We start from the raw sequence: 6982 nt of genomic DNA on the forward strand, positions 1-6982 counted from the left end.
CACATAACTTTATTTTTACTTGTTTCTGGGTCTCACCTGACGGTGCGTAGGGCTTACTCCTGGCTCTGCACTCAGAAGTCACTTCTGGCGGGGCTTGGGCAACCCTATGGGATGCCAGGGACTGAGCCTGGGTCATCCGCATGCCAGGCAAGCACCTTCCCCACTGTCCTTTTCACCATGACTCTTGGTACGTGGGTGGAAGTAAACTCCCAGAAACTGCTCCCTGTTTAATCTCCCGACTCTGAGAGTTAAGTGAGTGCCACCCCACCCCCAGGGTAGGTGATCCCTGTTCATCAGTGGCTCAGGGCAGAAGGGAGAAGGCACCTGGCACTTGGAATCCTCAGGAGAATGCGGGGGACGTACTGGAGGACCGGAGACAGCTTGGGCTCCGAAGAGCATTTTTTATCTCTTTCTTTATTTGTGTGAAACTTTCCTGCCACCTCACCGCCAGCAACCCCCACCCCACAGTGCTCAGGGAGCCTGGGGGCAGGGAGGATACTCTCCACAGTATCTATCCCCCCGCAGTGCAGAGTCTCCTACCCCGTGCCTGGCTGTCCTCGCCAGGGCCCCTTGGAGGGGAGTGGGTTGAGTTTTTCCTCCCCGCCCCGACCAGGGCTCCAGCAGCCGAAGACCTCCAGAACCAGCCACCACCATGCTGAGACCACTCTCCGCAGACATGAAGGTACCGGCAGGGGAACAAAGGCATGCGGGTCCCAGGGCTGAGATCTCCAAGCCGACTCGAATCGGGGCTGAGCATCCTCCACCCAGATCCTCCAAATTCCAGTAGGCAGGGGTCACACCCACGAACTGGCCCCCTGGTGCCGTGTAATCCCATCAACGGCCAAGACTCAGAGACTATAAAACCCAGCTCCTGGAAGTGCACGGCCGTAAATGCGGCCACGTGACATCTTATCATCTCACTCCTACTTTGGCAAACTGGCAAGCTACCTAATGTAACCTGCCCACATGGCAGAGTCTGGCAAACTCCCCGTGGCGTACCCAATATGCCAAATACCAGTAACAATGAAGGGTCTCATTCTCCTAACTCTGAAAGAGCCTTGAATATGGCACTTTTTAAAAAATCTCAGGGCTAGGATGAAGGAGACATTACTGGGGCCTGCTCGAGGCAATCGACGAATAACGGGATGGTCGTGATCGTGATCTATCCCCCCACCCCTTCTTGTGGTTCAACCTTAGCCTAAAGCCACATGGGGATGGGGGAAGGCACATGGTACCAGGGCTCAGACCTCACCTGGCCTGCACCTCTTGACCCTGTACCAGCTCCCTAGCACCCACCAAACAGTCCTTTTCAAAAGGGAATTTTCTGGAATTCTGGAATTCCCAACCCAGTGGTGGGAAGTTGGGGCAGGACCCACTGTGATGAGCGTGCGCCATTTGTGAAATCTATTTTTTTTTCTCTTTTCTTTTTGGGTTACACCCGGTGATACTCAGGGGTCACTCCTGGCACGTGCACTCAGGAATTACTCCTGGCAGTGCTCGAGGGACCCTATGGGATGCTGGGAGTCCAACCCGGGTTGGCTATGTACAAGGCAAACGCCCTACCCGCTGTACTACCGCTCCAGCTTCAACCATTTGTGAAATCTGGCCTGTTCACAGAAACCGGAATTCTGAGAGGCTTTTGAGGGGTAGAGGAGGGCAGGGAATGGCATAAAATAACTTAATGGAGGGGCTGGGGCGATAGAACAGTGGGGAGGACGCTTGCCTTGCATGCTGTCAACCCAGGTCCAATCCCCAGCATCCCATAGGGTCCCCTGAACACCTCCAGGAGTAATTCCTGAGTGCAGAACCAGGAGTAACTCCTGAGCATTGCCAGGTCTGGCACAAAAAGCAAAAAAACAAAAACAGAACAAAAACAAAAACAAAAAAAACCCTAACAAACCCAACCCAAACAAAAAACAACCTATAAAACCTACTTAACAAAGAGAAGAAGGGACGTTTTTATTCCTCCCAGAAGACTGTCTCTCTTCCAGCCAAATGCCCTTGGAACGGATTCGTGGCCGCCAACAAGCATCTTTTAAGTGAGGCGGAATTACAAATGAGCCTCGTGTGGTGCCCCAGCTTTTAGTGGCTTTGTCCGCTGCTGGGATCACTGGCTTTGCTCCCCCTTTGGAGGCTGACCAAAACCAGGCTGAATGGACTTGCATTGAAAGCCAGCCCTGTCTTGCAGATGGCAGGCCATATGTTTCGGGTCGTTTCCCCGCTCCCCCTCAACGCCGAGATGAGGCGCTGATCACAGCCCAAGAATAGAGGCGGCGCTGTTCCTCCGCGTCTGCCCTTTCCGGCCACCTCTGGTCCACGGGCGCTTTCCATCTTGGATGCAAGTCGGTGCGTCGAGAAAAGAATCTGAGATCCAGCAGGGCTCTTGTCTCCTCTGGTTTCAAGCCCAGAGGTGCGCAGGAAGACAGTGCCCACGACCCACAATGCCCTCACCCTGGGTTGCTGGAGAGTTCCGATCCCCTTTGATTTCACCGGGCCGCACGCCCTCCACCCCCCACCCCCAAATTCCCCCCAAGCAGAGCGTGTGGGTTTGCACGCAGGGTAGGAGGTCGGAAGGATGGAGTGAGGTGGTCCAGGCCGTTCCTGAGCAAGGAGGAGCCAGGGGAATAGAGGCGTTTGCTGAATTGAGCAAATGCAACGATGAGTCGGGGGAACATCTCAAAGGCAGCAAGGGGTCCCAAACTGTAAGGCTTGATCCAGGTGGGTGACAGAGCGGGGGGGGGGGGGGAGGGGGAGGGGCGGGGGGGGGGCGTGTGTGGCTTTCTCCATTTTTCAGGTTCGATGTGGTTTAGGGAAGACTGAATTGCGAGACTGGTCTGGGCACTGCAGCCCAGCAGTGGGGTGTCCGTGAGCAGGAGCTGGAGGGCGTTGCTCACAGGTGCACGGAGGGCTCTGGATAGGTTCTCTGTCCTGTGGGCACTAACTGATGTGACCCGGCAGGGGTGCCCTGGGTTCCGGCCATTTCTGACTGTGAGCACCGCTCACACCTGGAACGTGCTTACTGTTTCTTGAGATCTTTTAGAAAAATACATTTTCTTTTGCTGTACTCAGGCTTGATGCCTGGATCTGTGCTCAGGAATCACTCTTGGCGAGGTTTGGGGGACCCTACGGGGAGCTGGGGATTGAACCCTGTGGGGTGCCAGGCCAGCACCCTCCCCTCTGTACTCTCTCTCTGAACCCCTTAGAAAAATGTTCATGAATGTTTCCGCTTTGTGTTGGTTATTTGCTTACAGTCGGATGGGATGTTGGGGCTAGTGCTCACACCTCCTGTGGCCTCCCACTCACTAGATTCAGAATCCCTCCCATGGCCTCTGTTCGCTGATTCAGGATCCCTTTTGTGGCCTCTTGATCTCTCCTATGGCTTACTGCTCACTGGATTCAGGATCTCTCCAGTTGTAAGATAACATTGGTTTGTCCTTTCTCCCTTGCCACAGGGAGCTTTGGTTTATTGGGTTACACCCATCATAGTGCTCCCAAGGCACTCCCATTCCTTTGCTTATCTGTAACCTCTTTCTTTGTGCTCTGCTTCCCCAAACAGTCTATCACCTTTCCCCCCTAATCAGACTCTGTTAACTTGTAAAGTCAGACCCTTCTAAGGACACTGGACTTGTATCCATAAGTGAAATATTGCTTTTCTCCTTCTACTATGTCCTTTTGCATAGTTTCATTTAGAGCAATGTTCTTTTTTGTATAGACACAGGAAGACAATTAATGCTATGCTTTTGTAACTGGGAGTTTATTGACTCCCAATAATATTCACCCCTGGGCATTTGCTTTCTCGACTTAAGCCTCAGTTGCCCTTAGTTCCTAGCAACCTAAAACCAGCGTCCCGACGAGGGACTGGATGAACCCAGAGCAAACTGGGAGTTACCCTGGCATCGAAATGAGCAAGGCCAACGCGTCACAACACTTAACTATAAGAGCATGGTCATGGACAAATTCTGTCATGATCCAAAAAGTTAGGACCCTGCTAGGGTTAGGAAAGACCGGCCTGAGCACTGTAGTCTGAGATCTATAGTGAGACGGCCCCAGGAGATACACTGAGCAATCCTATAAGCTTGATGTATCTCTTACTCTGTCCATACAGAGTGACTAATATTATGAATATTTATATGTTTGTTGGACTAAGGAAAGGAGAAACATACCCATAGGTAGAATTTCACGCTTGGGTGGGTCATCTTGCTGAATGAGAGTTTGTCCTAGAAGAAGCTTCCTCTGAGGGAAGGATTCTACCTCTGTTGATTGTATGACCAACCCCTCATGACTTGGGATTTGACTAAGGCTGGAAGAGTGGGCTGGGGTAGGCAGAAGCAGGAAGGAGAAGGATGAAGCAGCAGGATCCAAGAGGAGGATGAGGGGGATTGGGCAAAGGAGAAGATCCAGAGGAGAATAAGAGGAGAATGGAGGTGAGAATGGAATAAACTGCAACTGATATCAACCAGCCTGGCCCTTGTTCATTCCTTCGTCTGCCCATCGCCATCGGCCACCCCGGGGTGGGGGAAGCAGCGGGAGACCACTGAGCGCAGGAGGTGAGAGAGCCACTGTGGCCTTCTGTAATTTATTTTTTGAATACACATTCCGTGACCTCCTGCTCTCTGGATTCAGATCCCTCTGTGGCCCTCATTCTCTGGATTCAGATCCCTCCCAGTGTCTCAGTACAGATTGGGAGAGGTGGCGTATGGATAGTCTTTTTGGACAGGGTTTTGTGTCCCCCCCTCTACACCTACCCCTTGGTGGCCAGTAATGTGGGCCAGCAAACAGTCTGTACAAGTATACAAAGGACTGAAGCCAACAAACATTTATTGAAGCACTGACACGCGTGGGGGGCAGTGATGGAAAGAGGAAGAGAGCGAAGAGTCCTCGTGGGGGTTAGGGGGGCGCACTGTCGAGGGACAGCCATCGGACAAGCGCACCAGAACTATAATACAAGGTGGGATGTGGTCAGTGCGTGAGGAGGGGGCAGTAAAGGGGGACAGTGGGTTGGCGAAGCCCAGACTGGGCAGTGGCGTGTGCGAGCATATTTGGGGGTGCCGAGAGTGCATGAGATGTGGGTATTTTGTTTTGGGGCCACACCCAGCAGTGCTCAGGGCCTCTTCCTGGCTCTGGGATCACTCCTGGGATGCTGGGGATTGAACCCCAGTTGGCCTTGTGCAAGGCGAGTGCCCTCCCCGCTGTACTGTTGCTCAGCCCGTGATGTGGATTCTGTGTGGGCTTTGTGAGGGGAACAGTGGGAGAGTGGAGTGGTTGTGGGCTGGACCAGCACGTAGAGGTTATCTGGACAGTGAGGCCACTGACCTGGAGCTGAGTCAATGGGCAAGGATGGCACTGATGGAGTGAGTGAGCTGGGAAATAGCCCAACTCCAGTTGTGTGCTGGAGAAAGTCTGAGAAGGAAAGGGAGGGGGTCTAGAGAGGAACTTAGAGGCTGAATTTGGCTTCTCGAGGGCTGGGTTAATGCCAAGGAACTGGGGTCACTAAGCCTAGGTGTGCAGGAAGCTGGGGTAAGGGAGAAAGGGCAGAACAGGTCAGCCATGGTCATCGAGGGGACAATAAATAAATCATAAATACACACATAAATACATAAATAGATGAGGCAGGGGCCAGGAGGGGAGGGAGGAGGAAAAGGGGTGGGGAGGGTGCTGTGTCCCTGGCCAGGAGGCAGGCAGGAGAGTGTTGAGAGAATGCCCAGAAGGGGGCCTTTGGGGGTGGAGGACGAGGCTGCTGGAGCTGGGACCAGAGACACAGGGGTGCCTGGGTGGGCAGAGGGGGCCAGACCCAGGGGGAGGCTGTGACGGGTGCTGGACACTCCTTTCTTGGGAACCGGACGAACTTGAGCAGGAGCTTTGGAAGGGAGACCCTCCCCCCAAGCTTCCATTTCTTCCATGTAGAAGGCAGTGATGGGGGGCTTAGAGTGCTGAGGGGCCTTAGGGGGTGATGGCAAGGCAGGGGTCAAAGGTTCCCCCCGCCTTCAGGCAGGTCTATGACTTCTGCACTTACAAGGTGGCCGTTGGGGTACTGGAATGACAAGAATCTGGGACTCTTTAGGGTGGCAGGGGTGGTGGTGGGGGAGGCAGGGGGTGAGTGCTATGGTCCAATTCAACACAAAGGAGGTGGGTCCCCAACTGTGCAGGGAATGAGGGGGCCAGGGCGGTCTTCCAGAGTCCCCCTTACCATACGGGACTGGGGGCTGGGGAGGAGACTCAGAGGGAGCTGGAGACTGGTGGGGTGGCACCCACCCCCCAAGTCCTGCCCTCCCCTCTCCATCAGATAAAAGCACCAAGACCGGGACCCAGAGGAAACCAGGTCTCCCTGCAAGTGGCAGGCCCAGGACCAGCACAGGCCTTCCCTGCCTCGCAGGAACAATCTGGAGTCCAAGCTCTCAGGTCTTATCATAGGGCCCAGTGGGCAGTCCTGCGGGAGGCGGGGGCTGGCACCACAAGCCTCAGGAACGAAATGTGGCCTGGCCTTAGGACTACATCCACAAATGTGGGACATGAGACCCAGGGGTCCCCGGGTCATTGAAGCTCCTGGACTTGCTCCATTCTGCTTCCAGATGCTGCCGCTAACCCAGCACGGGGCTCGGGCTGGGAAGCACATGGCTGTAGGCTTGCCTCTCTGGTGTCACCGCCATGTTGGGTGATTCCCTGGCCACTAGCCGCCACCATACAGCATCTGGAAACACATTTGGGGCTGAGAGCAAGACCTGGAGGGAATCGCCAGAATTCCGAGCAAGCTGCCTGTGGGGTGGCAAGAGATGGTGGGGGAGGGGTCTCCTCTCCCTGCAGAGTGAAGGCGCGGTGGGCATGGGCATTCCGATGACCCAATGACCCGCTGCCAGGTGGCAGAGGCCTTGGAGAGCTGGAGGAAGGGCGTGGCCCCTTGTCTCCCTGCCACGCCCGCAAGGCTATTTTTAAAGGATGACATTTGTCTTCCCAGTGACCTTTCGAGCTTGTGCTGCAGCTTCTC

This window comes from Sorex fumeus, unplaced genomic scaffold (assembly GCF_029834395.1).
Source record: "Sorex fumeus unplaced genomic scaffold, SorFum_2.1 ptg000051l, whole genome shotgun sequence".
NCBI classification, from domain to species: Eukaryota; Metazoa; Chordata; class Mammalia; order Eulipotyphla; family Soricidae; genus Sorex; species Sorex fumeus.